The 18,994-nt window shown below is 46.7% G+C and overlaps 1 protein-coding gene across 2 annotated transcripts in view; it reads left to right on the top strand.

Moving 5' to 3' along the window:
- Window positions 1-18,994, top strand: part of LOC142582930 (uncharacterized) — a 345,940-nt gene that overhangs the window by 196,585 nt on the left and 130,361 nt on the right. The gene's annotated exons all lie outside the window — the stretch shown is intronic.

Below are 18,994 nucleotides of genomic sequence, written 5' to 3'. Positions count from 1 at the left end.
CGATTAAGACCTTTATGACCCTCTACCCGTGTTATCGGTTCGTTGTGCCTTGTTCGAAGAGCGCTTGCGGGAATACACGCACTTCATCTCGGCGCCTCTCCATCTTTCTTTTCTTATACTTACTTCTTATTTTGTTTCGGAGTGGTAGGGCGGCGGGGGTGGGGGGAGGCTTTTTTACTTGTTCCCGTTGCTCCCTTCCCAACGTCAGGTTTTACTTAATTTCTTGGTTTCCTTCCACTCGTCGCCTTTACGCCCTCTTTTCTCCCCGCTACTCTCTCATCTATCTCTCCAGTTTCATAACGTCCTTTCCCTTTGAAGCTTCTTCGCTTTTTCGCGGAAAGGCGATATTGACTCAACTTCCTTCACTCTTTCGGTGGACGGTTTCTCTATCTTGCGCATTTTCTTTTCATCTCTCTCATTCTCTCTCTCTCTCTCTCTCTGCGTTCTGCCTCAGCCTTCTTCACCTCATATACTTGCATAGCGTAGGGCGACTGCATGTTAAACAGTGCCTCAGGGCTCGCATTTATTATATCCCGGGCCACTTCTCGCTCCAACCCAACCTCCTCGCCCAACCCACCCATTTTCCCGAGTTCTCCCCGTGGCAGTCCTGCATTGCAGAACGCTCAGACAAGCGAGAGGTGAGCGAGGAGAATGGGAGGAGGGGGAGAGGGACCAGTACGCCGCTGCCGCAGCAGAGACAAAAATATGCGCGCACGTAGCCCGAGAAAGCGGCCCCATGTTCATTAGTGGCGCTGATCAATCGACACTAAATGAATGTGACGCTGTCCTCGTCGACTTGGGTCGCTCGCTTCGTTTCGACATTCTGCCTTTCCCTTCATATGCTACTTTTAGTTTCATGCGTTTCCGCGCCTTTTGTTATTAATAGCTTCTTCTTTTCCCATGCCCGTAATGTCGTGATCCTGGTCGTTCACCATTTTCCCGCGCTTCAGCCTTGTGCGTTCCCTGCAACCACGTCTTCTGCGTTCATTTTTTAACGCGATAGCATTATCTGGCCCATTGCGCGAAAATCCGAAATACGTCGACGTGACCGAAAGTTGGCACCAAAAATGGCCAACGCCGCAAATAGTAAAAACACGTCACAAAATGCTCGCACTGACGTCACATTTCTCAGAGAGGTTCCTGTGAACAACATGAATTGTAGCCCTTGAAAAAAAAAATGGTCGGTTTCGGTCTGTGTGGGAATCGCACACGGAGCTTCATGGTACAAGACGAGCACGCATCCTCGCGATTCCATGGCGGCTCCAGGTTTACCGTTGATTAAATGTGCACCTAGTGCGTGCATCATTGCAAACGCGACGTCGCAGCCGTGCAAGCGAGCGCATTGATATGCTTGGCTCGTTTTGATTTGGCCTTACCGAGGTGCAGTCAGAACGTAGGCACGCGCTTGCGCGGGCAAGGAATGCGCGAAAAAAAAAACAGAAAAAAGAAACATTTCACGAAAGGGACTATAATGATTTCGCATTCCCACACGTAAGCAATCTTAAGTGTCTCTGCCGAATTTTTACTACTTCTTTTAAAAATTAAATTATGGGGGTTTTACGAGCCAAAACCACTTTCTGATTATGAGGCACGCCGTAGGGGGGGACTCCGGAAATTTCGACTACCTGGGGTTCTTTAACGTGCACCTAAATCTAAGTCACGGGTGTTTTCGCCCCCCGGCGAAATGCGGCCGCCGTGGCCGGGATTCGATCCCGCGACCTCGTGATCAGTAGGCTAACACCATAGCCACTGAGCAACCACGGCGGGTGACTTCGTTTCGTTTAATGAAAATAACACTTGACCATTTCACTGCTAGCAGCGGCTAGCCCTAAGCTGTTTCAAAACTTGTACCGTCTCTGCTTTCAGCACCAGTTTTGTTACGCAATTTATATTCGTCACATCCTAGAAATATGAGAAACGGGGCTCGAGTTAGAAATAAGAATGACAGAACATGTGAAAGTGCACACCAACGCATGAAAGTGTCCGTGCATTCCAATGTAGTCGCACAGTCCACTTATCTTCTAAAACTGTGGCCGCGCTGCACTGTTGATTGTTCTAGATTACACATGGAAGCCATAGCCTCATTGCCGTCTTTTCTTTGAACCTTTGCGTCTGTCAGATCATAGCCTTAGGCGACGAGTGAGGTAACATACTAGCTTTGTGGAAAGCACGAAGGCTTCACGCAGCAGTACATTGCCGGGCGAAGTCAATGCCGCAAGATGTTCCAATGAGAAACACATTTACATTTGTAACCACGAACCCAACCACGGGTGGGCAAAGTAAGCTCCATCGAACAAAAGCATCCAGGTGTCAGTCACAGTCACTTCGAAGATTCAGATAGTGCAAGCGAGAGTTAAATGAAATACGTTGTATTACCTCTTATAAAGTCAGGTAATGAGGTCAGCGAGATGGAGGAGGGAGCTGTAAAAAAAAAAAAAGTCGCAGTTTCTCCCGAAAGGCGACGCATCGATAGCGATAGCAGAGTATTGGGCAATTACACGAAGCAGTTAACGTTCGTCGTTATATAGGTCTTGTAAATTGCCGTGAACATTCGCTTAGTAAATAAACAAGCATGGTGTCATTATAGATGTAAGCGGTTGAAAAAGACGTTGAAAATTTCGGGAAGAAACAGGTTTTTTTTCAGTCTGGATAAAATTGAAAAAAAGAAATAAGAAATAAACAGTTTATCCGCAGAATTATTCTGTTGCGATGCGACTCCTTTCGACGTATCTGACAGTTTGGTCAAACGAAGGTGTTTCGGATTCTGCAAAGCACCTGGATCCATCTACGTAGATTCAAGGACTTTGCTTCAACCAACCCTTGAGCCCCCACGCCCGTCGTGTACTGCAGATTCCCCCTTCTTCTGCGGCATGTGAAAGAAATTGGTCCGAGTTTGGAAATGTGCACACCTAGCTGCGCAACAGGCTCGCAGGCGGTCGCATGCAAAAACCTGTGTGCGTGCATTCGAACCTCAATGTCCGGAACGATTCGTCCGCTGCACAGCGAAGCGTTCACACGTCAAGCGGGAATGAATCGGACACAGATTGATACAAATGTCGGTCTTGACGCTTTGATGCGAAATCAATGCCTTGACGGGAAATCGTGCCCCGATTCGGGCCCGGAAGCTTTGCTGGGACTTTTGTGATGCAATAATGTGACAATTCTTTCAGTGTTAGAGCAATAAATGTGTAGAGTCTTTCATACCTCCGTGCGCGATCGTCTTTTTCAATTTTTCGTATGTTTCTGAAAAAAAAGCAGGTGAAAGGAACCAGTTTTTTTCACGCCCCTTAAAATTTCATAAAATTTTACATCTCTAGGTCTAACGCACGTACAGTAAAGTATGAACATATCGCACTCGACCATACCGCGCAGCACAATTGCTAGTAAGTATAGCGGGGGGGGGGGGGGGGGGGGCGTTTCTCGCGGGGCTCGATGTTTCTGCGCAGGCGCGAGTATGAGTGGGCGCGAGAGAGAAAATCTGGGGGCATTTGCTCCTTGAATATGTGACTCTGCTAGGGTGGCTAGAATTGGGAGGTGTGAAGACCGCGGCGCCGCCGCCATTGCCTAGGGAGGCCCCGCTGCGCGTTCCTCCCACTGGGGGAAAATTTGGCGCTTCCGTCGGGGGCGCGGCTTGGGTGGCTAGCGCGGGGTCGCCGTGAGCTTGTCAGTCTCGTACAGTGATGCCACGGCTGCTGATTTATCAGTAGATCTACTGATTTTTAAATTTTTCTGCTGATTCAGTGATAAAGCGCTTGAATCTGCTGATTTTCTTGCTTTTCTACTGAAACGAAAGCGAAATATGCAACTTTTTCAGTACAGGGGACGGATGGATGGTTATAGAGTTTACAGAGGTTATATTAATGTGATGCCACCTAGCGAGAGAAAAAGAAAAACGTGGTTGGCAGCCGAGGTTAACATACACTCCAGCGTTTCTAGACTCTCAAACGTGGCGCTACCTCTGTCTTTGAGCAAAGTGGGGAAAAGGCATAGAGTTTCTATGCTCTATGGGAAACGGTGAGGCGGTGAATTTGTGAAAGTGGGTGGGCTACCGAACTCCACAACTATGAAACCACCATCATCATCATCATCATCATGACCAAGCTATCTTTATGTGCACTGCAGCACGGAGGCCTCTATGGAGGCCTCTCCCGGCGATCTCCAATTATTCCTGTCTGGAAGATACTATACTCTAAAGCTTTCAGGTACTACCATCTGACGCCTTTGAATAGGCCATCGGAGGGCTTCGCTGTTTTTAAATTCGTGCTTGACAATAGCTCTCTGGATCCCCGGGTTTTTCAAAAGTATCGCTAAGAAACTCGGGGTCAATTTTTGTACTATTTCCTGGAAGCTACAATACTTCAACAGAGTACTAATATAAGCACTGAATTCGTGGGCTCATAAACTGAGTGCAAAAATTGAAATTAAAAATCTACTGATTTCTACTGATTTTTCGCGAAAAAAATCTACTACTATTTTTTAATGTGTCGTGGCAACACTGGTCTCGTAGGCCACGGTGCAGCGCAAAGTAACTCTCGTGGTCGGTGTAGTGCAGCTGTGTTTTTCTCGCGTTTCCTAAGTTTTTCTTCAAAGTAGGTGGTGTGAGCTGCTGTCGCTATCCCTTGACACCCTGTGAACCTGTTACAACGATATGGAAGGTCGACAGCAGTGCCTTGACATTGAAACTTGCACCCAAGTTGACATATTCACACATATATTCTAGTGGATTTGAAAAGATGCTGGTAAATCTGGCCTTCAATATTTTCAACAGTGCAGTTGTGCACGCCATGGACTTACACAAACAAAAAATTGAGCAACAGTACTCAAATCTGGAGCCAACAACGGTGTTCATTGACGTGATGGCTCAAGCAATTGAAGCCATGACATCACGGTTTCCAGCTGAAGCTTTGAGGTATGCCCACAGCCACTGTGCTCATTTTCGTGTGCCGGTGGTAAATGCTTTTCGTGTTTCAGACGTAGCAGTGCTCAAGAAACTGCACTTAACAGCATGCTAGCATTTCTGGATCAGTGGGAGGCCCATGCAAAAGGGCTCGGCTTCTTAAGCAAGGGCACATCAGAAGGTCTGCGTGTGACCATACGTTCCACTAAAGACTTCTTGACGTATCTAACTGAGAAGGTTGGGTTCAGGTTCTTGATGACTTCCCGCCTCAGTCAGGAATGCTTGGAGCGTTCATTCGGTATTGTGAGACAGTCCAATGGAGCCAATGATCACCCCACTCCTGCGCAGTTCATCATTATAATGAAGTATGCAAGCTTATGCATTTCAGTCTGGGGGTGCATGGGGGGGGGGGGCTTCTGTATCAATCAGTCTATCTATACAACCTCATTCAGACACTCGAGGATCGACAGGTTCACTCGTGCATTTAGCAATACGCGAGTGCACGCAAAAGTTGTCAAGAATTTCTTGCTTCTAGCAGCCGATGTGCCACAGATTGGCTGCAGGAAGCATTCCGCTGATCTAACAGGATCAGTGTCTAGGTTTTATTGTATAACACGTATTCACTTTCTCCTCAAAGGCTTAAATCAGTGTGTCATCCACAACAAAGCCAAGAAGGTTAAGCCCTGTGTTTTGTAAAAATGTGATGTTATGCAATAACTATGTTATTTCTAATAAACATGTATTAACTCACAAGCGCTTTGTACTTTCTAGAATTTCTTCACCACAATGCTGATATATTGCATGAACTTCCTCCATTTAAAGTAATGTTACAATCCCAGGTATGTGACTTATGTGCGGGCGACACATTCAAGGTTATTCCAATGCGCTGGCCTTGCGCGGCGATTCCTATGAGCTATACTTTCGGCAAGAATAAGCGCGCTAATCTCGGCAAGAGGTGGTCGCAAAAACCGTTGCTGTGTCGGCTGCGTAGTCGGTGCTCGCTGTTTCCATGTGGAATGAGAGCAGCGAAACATTAAATTCTCTCTGCATCTACAATGTAGAGAAAGAAGTCTGGTCAGATTCTAACGCATTCAAACGCTAAAACTAAGCGCTACCAAATCATTTTCCCGCCCGGAGGTATCCAGACGCCGCGACAAACTACGGCGCCCTAAACGGCGCCCCGGCCGGCAGCGCCGTCACGCGGCAGGAACGCGTTTTGGGGCCAGCTACCGGAGGCCGGTCTTCACACCTCCCCATTCTAGCCACCCTAACTCTGCCTAGACACCACGGAGGAGGTTCCTTAGCGCGTGTTGCATGCGCTTGTCTCCTAGACATGCCGGCATTGCGAAGTGCGGTCCAGTTTGTTTACGCTCCGGCGCTGGCTGTCCGCGCGTTAATGCAGTGGGCACGCACGCCCCACTTGGTGATCGCTGTGTCTGAAGGGGCAAGGTTCTGACTGGTGTATAAGTCGCGGGTCACTTTTTCCGTCGCGAAGATACATTGCATTTAACAAGCACTGCTCCAGGAGGGCACATGTAACCGGAAAACGGAGGCCTAGGAGAGCACCTGAGGTTATAATAGAGCAGGCGGCGCAGGATCTCCAGGGCACCCAAGGGGTAGCGGGGGACCAAAGCTAGAAGCAGGGCGGCCCGTGGATTGCGAGCCCAACCCACGGACCAGTCCTCTGCGAGCCCCAACCCACGGACCAGTACGCGTTCTAGTTTTGGTGTCCCCGCTTCCGCTTTGGGGTCCTGGAAGCGCCGCCTGTAATGTGAAATAATGACACGTTGTTTCAATTAGTAAAAAAAAAAACACGATTGAATAAATATAATTACGTCCAACCGACAATTTGCGACGCTAAGTTGAGCACTACCGCGCCCCGCGACTTCTGCCGGATGCCTAGGGACAAACGCATACAACACGCGCTAAGAAACTCCTCCGTAGTGCCTAGTCAGAGTCATATATTCAAGAAGCGAAAGTTCCCAGATTTCCTCTCTCGCACCCGCTCTTACCCACGCATGCGCGCAAACGTCCGGCGTCTGCGCAGGGGCCACGCCCGGCAGTTCCTACTAGCAATTGTAAATACGCCTTACACTCACTGCCCCAACACTTGGCTTGATGAGGAGCGCCGGCAGCCTGGAGCGAACTCTTCGTGCGGCTGCTTGCTTCACCATTTTAACCATGCCGCGTCTCGGAAACTCCCGTTACGCGACCTCCAGCACTAGGCTCGCTGGAAGACAACGCGCATAAACCACCAGCCATCTCGGCTCCCCGTTTGCTCTGGCAACTGCCGCAGGTTCTCTCCAACATAATAAACATACGGCGCGTGAACACCCGTGCGCATCCACGGCCGGGCGAGAGGAGGAGACACGCACGCTCTGCTACCCTAGCGCGCGCTCGATCGCGGGACCTCCAACGTTGGGTGCGCGGAAAGACCATCACCCTTCTTGGCCAACCCTGACACCCACAGAATACGGCGCGCGGGTCGTGCATTCTGCTCGCACTTGGACTTTATGCGGAACATCACGGCGACGGCAAACATTCTCCATGAGTTTCCACATAATTGCTATCGCCATAAAGAACGCAGGAAAGTTCATTACAGCTGATCCCCGTTGGCCTAAGCTGCAGAGGGAGCAATAAAGTCTCAGAAGATAAAGAAGACCGGATAGCACAATAAACATTCAACTCGTGCATGCTGGAAGTGCAAACAAATTGGAATGTGCAGTGCTGCTCTTCAGAGATGGTTTCTCGGGGCGGTTGACTTCAGAAACCGTTCGTGTGCCTTCATGAAACAGCGTTGCGCGAGACAATGGTCACTAGATTCCGCGCACTTTCCCCGCTTGGTCATGACGGCACATGACGGTCCAAACGTGACCGCACAAACATGACAGCACGTTTGACTTGTTCACACAGCACTCCGACTCAAGTTGTGACATTTTGGAGCCCTTCAATTCGGACTCTTTCAAACAATAATTCGGAGCGCGCTAGATAAATACTGCCGGAACAGAACGTGCAGCCACTCACCAGTGCAATGGGAGTTTGGAAGCAGAACCTCATCGACGCTGCTTCTGTTGTACACAAACATGGCGGGCACATACAAAGCTACCGCTACACCACTCTACTCCGTCGCCCCAGTAACGGAAGTTGCAGCAGCCACGTGACCGGAACACTGTCGGACCTCAGTTGCGCTGTAAACTGCTTAATTCAGAGTGCCTCCGAGCGTGCTGAGTAGGGGGTGGCGCGCTTTGAATTAAACATGCGGACAGGTTCCAAGCTCCCTCGTTTTAGCGGGCAAATGGAAAGCACACCAAGACAGGGCTCATCGAGCGCTAGAAAGTCACCAGTCGAATGTCCCATGAGTTGCACTACCTTTTCGTCGGTGGGCGAAGCGCGTCCCTAGGTCGCTACTGTTGTACTGAACCCACATCACGCTGAAAACGTTAGCATATTCAGATATCTTGTGAGGTGTAATTTGCACAAAACAATATGTGGTAAACAAGTAACCTCCATTCCCCGGAAGTGCTATACAATTTGCAATACCTCAATGACGGGATATATAATCTGCTAATCCATTAGCAATATTCAGCGCATTTTCACTGAGCCCTTCCTCATAATATGAAGGGTTAGTTCTGTTTTCGTTTTCTTTCCTTTTTTTGTGTGATAATACGTAATAAAGCCAGCGCGTGTGCCTCTCAAAGAATTCTCGGTCAGCGTCATATCTGTTTCTGAAAACCGTAGCTATTTTCGCAAATGTTGTGAGGAGCATGAATTATTCACGGCGCCGTAAGCCAGTGAGAGCTTCCCTTGCAAGTGCATCATGCTAATTTTGCCGTCGCTTTGGAAGTGAGCTGCTTTAATTGTGGGAGCCGATAAATTTCTGCTCACTATAATTGCAGATTTTAAGCACCATATACACCGGCCCATAACCTTGTATCTTTTTCTTTCATTTTTTTTTCCTTTCTTAGTGCGTCCAATCAGTCCGTTGTTTTCTGTGAGTATTCGTTGGGAAGCGTTAATCAGGAGTTACACGATTTTATAATTATGTATATGCGAGGCGCAATCAACGTGGGCTCCAACTTTACTGCTCGGAAATAAAAGAAAAAAATGGCGCAATTAAACACGAATGGCAGAAACTGTGAGCAAAGGAGCGAAAGCTTTTCCGAGACGCGCACTTTCTAAGTGCTTTTTAGGGTCGCCTTTCAAGCAGCGAGCCGAGGACACGTTGTGGCATTTACATTAGTTATGCAGATGAGCGCTGAAGCTCAATCTGAGTGCGTCTCTAAATGATTGATGAGGGCGTACTGAACTGTGTTTTTTCTACCAGAAAGAGCAAAAAGAAGAAAAAAAAAATAAGACGACGCCTCAGGTTGTGCTTGCCTTACGCGCTGTACATTATTGTGACCCAGAGCCAATAGATCGTGTTTTCTTGTCCACTTATAACTTCTCGGTGGTACCCCCTCCCCACCCACCCACCCGCTCCAAGAAAAGAAGACAATGATAAAAAAAGTTACCGTGCGTACCCTGCAAACTATAGAGTAATTATCAGCGAATCAGATTGCTCGTGGCGAAGAAAGGCAACAAGAAGTACACAGCGGAAGCCATTCTGAGCGTTCGTTAACATGATTTCAGGGAAAAGGAAAAAAAAAACTGTCGTCTTCGATTAAGTGCGTTTGAGGCAAGCTAGGAGGGGACTTCCTGGTGTGACGTACAAGTGGTGGACGAAGAGATAGAGGGTAGCGACGCACGTGGGCTTGCCACGCAGCTTAGAGAAACGCTCCCTGGGAAGACTTTTGATGGCGCGTCTCCTGAAGCTATCTTGTCGACGAGTATGCGCCGCTGTGCTGTCGCTGTCTTCGTCAAGCAAATTAACGCCCGTGTAAAGGAAACTAACGCCCGCGGGTAACTGTATTTGTTCACAAACGATCTCCGGGACTGTGTGCATGGAGTGATGATAAAAAAATTTCGCGGGCAACTGTATGCGCCATTTTTTTTTTTATGCGCGTAAGGGCGCGCAACCGAGCATCAACAACGCAAGGAAGAGAGGAGAACAAGCGCGCTACTATAATCACTTCCTGACAGAGGAAAATGCAAGGAAAAAAAAAACAACGGAAACCATACGCATGTCAAGTCTGTACATAACAATGGGAAGTTGTGAAAAAAGCATGAGAAGTTATTAAGAATATTTTTTAATTATTTTTTTTCACAATACTGCGGACATCTGTCCAAGAAGGAGGGGGCTACGTTAGCAAATACAAAAAAAATGCAAACATACAAATATATACATGGGATACAGTCAACAAGATTCATCAAGTTGGTGGTTGTAACCAGTGGGAATTTCCAGGTAGGGCATTCCATTCATTGATTGTTTCCGAGAAAAAAATGAGTTTTTGAAAAGGTTTGTTCGTGCAAAGATCGGTTTTAAATACTGGCTGTGCTTGTGGCGGGAAATTCGAGATGTGTCCTTAATAGTATAGTCACGAGGTTGTATTCCTAGTTTCCCGTAATAAAGCTGGCTCTTTCTAGTTTTTCTATACCTACGACTGTGTGAGGATCCCAAACGATACTCGAATATTCTAAGAGTGGCTTATTGTACGTTTTGTAGGCTTTCAATCTTAATGAGGATGTGGAGTCACCTAATTTAAACTATAGAAATCTTAATCTTTTTCGGGCTGCACAGGTTATATTGTCTATGTGAGGCACCCAGGATAGACGTGAAGTTAAAGTTATCCCCAAGTATTTGCAGCTTTCTACATTCCTTATCTTATTATCCTTTATTTTGTACAAGAATTCTAGCTTTCTTAACTTATTTGTAATACACATATGCACTGTTTTGTCATAGTTAATAACCATATCCCATTCATTGCACCATTCTGCCAGCCTATCCAAGGTTTCTTCCAGAAAAAGCTGATCAGAGACAGTTCGAATGGTGCTAAATATAATACAATCATCTGAAAACAATTTGACACGAACAGGTGATTCTACAATTTTAACTAGGTTATTAATATAAATATTAAAGAGTACTGTACCCAGCACCGATCCCTGAGGTACGCATGAAGTTACCCCCAAAAACCGGGAGCATGATCCATTTATTTCCACACACTGCTTACGACCAGTCAGGTATGAATTTACCCAGTTTAGGATCTGTACAAGTATTCCGAGAAGTTTCATTTTATATATTAATTTCAAGTGAGGGACTCTGTCGAATGCCTTAGAATAATCTAAGAAACTAGCGTCAACTTGAGCGCCCCCATCAAGCACGGAAGCGTGCTCATGGACAGTGACTACTAACTGTGTGGTTGTAGAATATCCTTGTCTGAAATCATGCTGATTAGCCGTGAGTATATTATTTCTCTCCAAAAGATTATTCAGGTAAGTGACTATGATGTGTTCTAAAGTTTTGCAGCAGCAACAGGTGAGTGATATTGGTCTGTAATTACTTACAGAAGATCGGAGACCTTTCTTAAAAACTGCTATTACTCGTGCCAAACGCCAATCGTCGAGAACAGTACCACAGGCGTGGTACTGTTCTGTACTGGTATAGGGAATAGATAGTATAGGCGGTAGAATTAACAGTGCGCTCGCCCACACATGTCTGTACAACCTACAAGAAACGGTCACTGAAGCCGGCCAATTTCGTAAAATATAGGAATGCTTTTGAGGCTCTTTGCTCCAATAAAGGCAAAGGAATCTTCATAAACAAGAATCATCTCGAGCATCGCAGGTCTAGCGTAGTGCTAAATACAAGACGCCGGTCATCGTACAGAGTGGGAGATTCAAAACGACACGGAAAGGTGACCTACTGGTGAGTTAATTGTCCAATTTACTTTCTTGAGACGAATAAAAACAACGTGTGAGGTATATGAGAAGGGCGCTCAATGGCACTCAATTGAATTGATTTCTAGGGCTTTATGTGCCAAAACCACGATTTGATTATGAGGCACGCTGTAGTGGAGTCTGCGGATAATTTTGACCACCAGGGGATCTTTAAACGTACCCCCAATGCACAGAACACGGGCGTTTTTTTTTTTTTCATTTCGCCCCCACCGAAATGCGGCCACCGCGGCCGGGATTTGACCCCGCGACCTCGCACTTAGCAGAGCAACGTTAGTAATGCAAATTTTATGAATGAATGCGCACCATTTGATTCGCAACGAGAATGAAATACAAATCCTGCCTGGATATCGGATCAAGAGCTTCGTGAATGCATGAACACACGATACTCGGCCATATCTATGGGAGCGTAGTACAGGTGAGGCGATGTTGTGAATGAGCGGACAATGCTGTAAAAAATTTGCATACTGTTGCCTCTGTACCAATTGTTTCTTGCTGTGCAGTACGGAAAATCCTAGCGACGATTGTTTTTCCAGCACTTTCAAAGGTTTATAAAGTTCGTAAAGAATGCCTTTTTAGTAGGATATGATTATACGAACAATCTGCTCCGTAAAAACATGAAGCACACTAGCGGTTTCAAATGACATCGTATGCTGTTTACATGAAGCACACTAGTGGTTTCAAATGGGCTCGTATGCTGTTTAACTACAAATCATCGCGCTGTAATCATCGCACATAGCGCGGTATCCGTGTTCCAAATCGTCGCTGTCAAATGTTGCACTACAGGTCTCCACGATATTGTGACCCCGCCCTTCGGTGCCACGCTGATCAGCAACCGGTATAAAGTTAGTATAGGGAAACAAAACAGAACAAGAAAAAAAAAGGGAGAGAAAAATTGGCCACGTGCACCCCAGTGTCGAACATTGGCCGCATGCCTAAAACTTCGCCCCATCTCGTTCGAGCACCCCCACCCCGTCTTTCTTTTCCTTCCTTCGCACGAAGCGACCACTTTCGCGCAACGTTGGCCAGAAAAAGCCGGCGCTAGGGCGATGTTGAATGAGGTATTCGGGACACGCGCCTGGGGGCCACTTAGGCCGAGTAACGCTGAGCCAGCAGGCCGGTCACAGTGAGCCACGGCTTCCATATAGGAACGTTGCACCAGATCAGCAGAAAAACAAGTTCGCACCCGCCACAGGCTCGAGGCCTGCCTTCAGAGCTGGAGACAGGGTAAAACAAAAAGGCGTTTTGGTATTCGGCAGGAGACACTAACCGCTCGCTTAAGTTACGCAGAAAGCAGCTCTGGAACCTGAACCCTCGTCCAAAATATGGCGCGTCCTGTCCGTGCGAAAGCATATACATGGTATCGAACGTTTTCGCTGCAGAGAAGAATGCTACGCAGGACTACAGCGTGTTAACACTCGCCATCGTGCTGACTGGCATTGTGTAGAAGCGGATCACTGTATAGGAAGGTACGGAGTGCAATGACACGAACACGATCTCTTTGATGCCCAATAAGTAGATCGACACTCGAGCCTGCAAGCTTACGTTACGCACACAGGAAGACAGTAAATAGTTGCAGTCTTCACAATTATTATTTTTTTTAGGAGATAGCGTGTTATTCACCTCTCTCCACCTCCTCTCTTCGGGAGCTTTGGTCAGTGATCATGATTGGACGGCGCCAGTTCTTACGAGTGGATTTTTTTTTCATATTCGGGGCGGAGGTTTGACCTCACGCCTTTGCTCAATATACCAAAACTTCTCATCCCAAGGTGCTGCGAAGATTCTGTTACTTGAACGTGCACCGAATGTGCTGACTAGCATTACTCGCAAACAGCGACACACGAGGAAAGGAGGTAATGGCCACAACAGGTATATAGACCTCGTATCTCACCCAATGCTGCCATCTTCAGTACCTGTCTGTGTACCGCAGTTGTCGAGCGCATCAAAGCCAGCTAAGGGGTTACCTTTCAAGGGAACAGAAATACTCATACATTGCTCATGGTATCTAGTTTGACCGAAGTGCCAGAATAAGAAAAAGAGAAGACAGGACAGATTGCAGCGTCACTACATATTGACAGACTCAACGGCGCCTCCCCCGAAAGGAGGAGGTGCAGCAAGTCCCTGTAGTATGAATCTATTGATAGGTGGCTGTACACATAAATACAGGTGTGAACAGTTCACGGCAAAACACTCACGGCGCAGAAGATGGAGACACAGAAAGAAGGATACACAAGGCGCTGACTACGAACAAAATTGTTGCAAGTGTCTTGGAGCTTTATTATGTTCGTTTCTTTTCTCACTCTCGCGCTTAAGTCTGACAGTAACTCGTCAATAAATTCTTTTTTTAATGTTAAACAGTAGTATTATCTGAGTACTAATTTTCATCACTCATAGGGCCTTAGTCCAATGTAAGTGAAACGGAGTAGCTACGTGCTCCAACTTCAACTACCTCATCCATCTATCCATCCATCTAACCGTCAATCCAACCGTCAATCCTACCGTCAATCCAACCGTCAATCCAACCGTCAATCCAACCGTCAATCCATCCATCCGTCCATCCATCCGTCTATCCGTCCATCCGTCCATCCATCCGACCATCCATCGTTCCATCCATTCATCCGTCTATCCATCTATCTATCCCTCTATCTGTCCGTTTATCTATCCGTCTATCCATCTATTTATCTACCTGGCCTGCGGTCTATCCATCTATCCGTCTATCTATCCGTCTATCTATCCACCTATCCGTATATCTAGCCATTTATCCGTCTATCTAGCCATCTATCCATCTATCTGTCCATACATCCGCCCGTCCGTCCGTCCGTAGGCGTTATGTATGCCTAACGCGCTGTACTTGTTCTGTCAAAGATTAGAACTGGCCCAAGCTTCTACCTTTCTGAACAGTTCAATTTGCATAGTAAAGATGCCCTATGAAGGAAATTATGAACACCTTCCAATGCATTGTATAGGTTGAATGCCTTGTAAGAACCAACACTGCATTTTTTTTTTTTCGGTCACTTGTAGATTTCACTGCAATCCCTTGGCAGGCTCGTTAGGGTCAATTATACCGTTTCTTTTATTTATTTTCAAACTGTTGTTAAAATATATTGGCGCTTTTTTGTATTGCTAGACATACCTTGGCATGGAACCTAGCCCTATTCTTATAGAAAACATTTTATCCGATTAAGAAGTAGCAGAAACTAAATACGATGAAGCACAATTGTACTGATGATGAAGCTCAAGGTTTGCTAGCGTAAGCGCTTCCCGGGCGCACTGTTACGAGAGTCTGGGACCGGTGCTGCGAGAGCAACCGGTGACAACGACGACTGTATCACAGGTGTGAATACCGCAGCCTGTCAAAGGACGGAGGATGGCTCCACATGCCACATCCAGCCGAGAGCTATCTGAGCAAACAGGTTATCGACCGGCCGCGAGCAGCCTCGGCTCCGCGTCGTGCCTTGGTCTCCTGAGCGCGTTTCTTTGCGACTCACAGTCACACCTCCCCTCATCCTCACTACCCTCTTCTTCTTCATCCTCCGTTACGCACCTTCCTTCTGGGCTCCGCGGAGTAACTTCGCCAGCCACTCCCGAGACACGCAGCCCCGTTTCCTCGGCTTCCCTACTCCTTCAGTTTAGCGATCTCTACTTTCTTCTCTCTGCCGCACAAAAAGAGAAAAAGAGGAGAAAAAGAAGAAAAAATGACGTCATTTCCTATGTGGCGTTCCTCCTTAAGACTTTCTCTCTCTCTCTGTTTTTATCTCTCTTATGTTTCCTGTTATTTCTTCCTCTCGGAAGCCAAAGTACCTGTGGTGCTGGTGGCGGCTGCTGATGTTGCGCGGTGTTTTATGCTCGGCTGTGCCTACGCCCAACTACCCACCGCTACCTGGTCCCGAAGGCAACGACAGGCCCGTCCTTTGTGTGTCGCGTGGCGCTGCCTTCCTTAGCGCGCGATGAGACCGCGTTATTGATAACGCGTGTCTGGCGGAGGCGGCTCTGCCCGACGTGTCTCCCGAGCTGGCTGGCTGGCTTCTCCCGCGTCCAACGAATGGCGAGAATAAGAATCTCTAGCTTTCTTCGTGCTGCGCTTGCTGTGGAATCGCGGAGCCCGCGGGGCTCTTCCGTCGAGGCGATGTTCCTTGAAGTATCGCCTATCTTAGCCTCGTTTAGCCTCGAATTCGCAAAATTTTGCTTAATTTTTCTTTTATTTTTTTCTCAGTTTCACCGAGCAAGGAAAAATTGCTCTCTTGCTTCTCCTGTCTTCCTTGGCTCCGCGAGGAACCCTAATCAGGGTTAAGGAAGTCTCCCTCTTTTTTTCCTTACTTCCGTAAAGACAGCTTGTCTGGTTATTTCTGTATTTGGCGACGGAAGCAGCGAAAGTTTTGATAAGAAGACGTTACATCGCTTTACCTGGTTCTGGCTAAACCTTCAGTGCCGAAAAGAATATAGAACGAATACAGATATGGAGCTTGACAGGTACAAGTGTCAAACTGTTTCCAGATAGCGCGTCTTAGTGTGCGTGATAGACATATATATTCAAAAAAGGAGTGTCAGAGCGCACTGCAGGAAACGCTGCGTGTGGAATCAACGTAACGCGCCTTCCTACAGCATTTCTCTGTTTTGCGTCATTCCTGAATCAACCGACACATTTCTGGATTTTACCTGTTTTTGCCTTGCCTCGTCAAAATTTCCTCGCCAGTCAAGTAGCGAAGCAAGCTTGAACGCTCGATAGGACTTCGACACAGCCATAAGTTCTTCCAACCTGTTCAGACTGAAGCTCGGACGTTGTAATCTCTGCGTTTTTTTTTTTGTGTGTGTGTGTGCGGAAAATTTAGGCTAGATATCTACCGTCGCAGAATTTTTTTTTTTTTACGAAGCACTGTGAAGCGAACGAGTGTCATTCTTTCATGATATTAAGGAAACAGAAGCGGCGACCTTCCTTCTACAGTCACGTTTGTCGAAGATCAGATGGCTGTATATCAGCGTAGAGCTTCACCTGAACAGCTAAATTTTAGGAAAGCTGGAAATTAGGTTTATCACACAAAAGAAAACACAAAAAAAACAGGCACGAGCCTCCGTCTTCTTCACTAACCAGTCAATGACTTTTGCTAATAATATGTCTGAATAATATTTTGCGTAAGGATAAAAAAGGAAGGAAGCAAAAACAGTATTGATTTTCATGCTGGTTGTTGACAAAAATATTTTTAAATGATGAAAAATTTAATTGGGCAGGATGTATCTCTTTTACAAACGATATTTTCTTCATTACAACATGCGCTGGGACTATGCAATATAATCGTCCACTGAACTTCGACAATATTTTTCCCGGCAAGCGCGCCTAATCTGTGACACGCGAAACAGACAATTGATTATGATTATAAGTACTAGCAGTCCAAAACTTTGTGAACGATAGCCTGTATACGGCACAACTGCAGCACGCCTCATAATATCTTTCTGCGTCAAAGCATACCTGTGCATTCCGATTAATTGCATTGTTCAAACCTGGCTTCTTCTCGGTAACAGAAGTTTTGGGAGGAGGCCCACTTATTCACTTCCACTTATTCGTTTGTTTTGTAAGTGAGAAGCTGTATTCTTGAGGTATTATGCGTTCGTCCAATTCGTAAAGCTATCGTACCAACAGAGTGCCAAGGGTTGCATCGAATGGTGCACCATACAAAGTTGAACGTGTGCCCTTGTGACCCCTAGCCCGCGCTCAACCGACTGCATTATCAGGACATCGAGTATCTGTATGCCCTGTGAAAATGTTTGTCGATATACTTTTAAAGTTAATTACGGCATCTTACGTCGTATCTGCATCTGCGCATGACAGTAAAACGTTGACAATTACATGACAATCAAATATTGTGCAAAATACCGCTGCCGAAGGTCGTGATAATTTGCGACATGACCAGGTAAGTAAATCACAATTTTGTGCTTCGCAACGCAGCCTGCATAGCCCAGCACGTGCATAATTATTGCGACGATTTCAGAACAATGATACGGGGCATTCAGTCGTGTGACAACTGGGGCGCGCGGTAGTGGCTGGAGGACACGCGCGAAGACACTTTACATTAAGCAAACAATGTTTGAGTACGCCAGCTCTACTGACAGTGTAGATGTTGTATTCTCTGTCCGAAAATTGCTACCGGCTGCGCAAAAGACAATAAGAGTCGGCCAACACCATTATCTTCCGCCGTGGAAATGACATGCTCTAGGATTACAACCGTAGTCTCAACCACGTGATCTGAACTGGCGTGTCTGTCTTGTACAGGGTGGTCCTTTTCGAAAGGGAACACGCAAGCGCGTGGCCTGTTCTCCGCGGAGGAAGGGAAAGCACGTCCCCTTGTAGCGCAATCTATTGGCGGCCAAAATAACCAGACCCGGTTGATATGTAAGCGACTGTTGGACTCCCTCCAACGCCAGATGGATGCGCAAAGTGCGGGACCGGCAGAGTAGTGTCTGCAGCAAGCAAACCGCGCTCGGTACGCTAGCACATTGGAAACGTGGAAGCACCAACATATGCCCGCTAGAGTAATAGGCACTCCCAGCGACTGTTGATGCATAAGCATTCTTCGTCGAGTACCGCCGCAAGATCCGTCAGTCACGCGAAATGTATAATGCATTGTATCTGCACGAAAATGCGTAATGTGCGAAGGTACGACATTAAATCATTATAATAGTGTAAGTGTAGATGATTGGTAGCTTTATAAGTGATAACGAACAATTGAAGAAGAATATCTTAATTAGTTAACCAACGTATCAAATATTTTAATTAGATGAAAAGTGTCGATGAAAGAATTGCAGAGCAACGCGGAAAATTCCCCATACACCTTTCTGTTGCTCAATACGTGCTACATAAAAGTATTTCTCCGAGCGTGAGAGCAGCTCACAAATACGCGCAAGCTTGCCGCACGACTGGCCGCTCGAGGAACTTTGCGTGTGTTCGCGGGCTTTCTTTTCCGCTCGGAAAAACACTTTTATGTAGCACGTTTTGAGCAACAGAAAGCTGTAGCGGGAACTTTTCATGTCGCTCTAGAATTTTCTCATTGGCGCTTTTCATCTAATTATACTATTTAAGCAGTTGATTAATTTATCCAGGCTAATTATCGAATTAGGCGGAACGAAAAAAAATCATCTGAGTGTCTCCAAACGACGGCGAACGACATTACCTTGGTTCTGTCCAGCTACATGACATAGGAATATTTTTAATATTTTGCTCAAGTTATGTGCGACACCTTGACACCAAAAGCTGGTCGAGCCCCAGCCCCTCCC

This window comes from Dermacentor variabilis, chromosome 5 (genome assembly GCF_050947875.1).
Source record: "Dermacentor variabilis isolate Ectoservices chromosome 5, ASM5094787v1, whole genome shotgun sequence".
Lineage (NCBI taxonomy): Eukaryota > Metazoa > Arthropoda > Arachnida > Ixodida > Ixodidae > Dermacentor > Dermacentor variabilis.
Note: the sequence above shows the minus strand (reverse complement) of the source record. Positions and strands in the feature narration are given on the sequence as shown.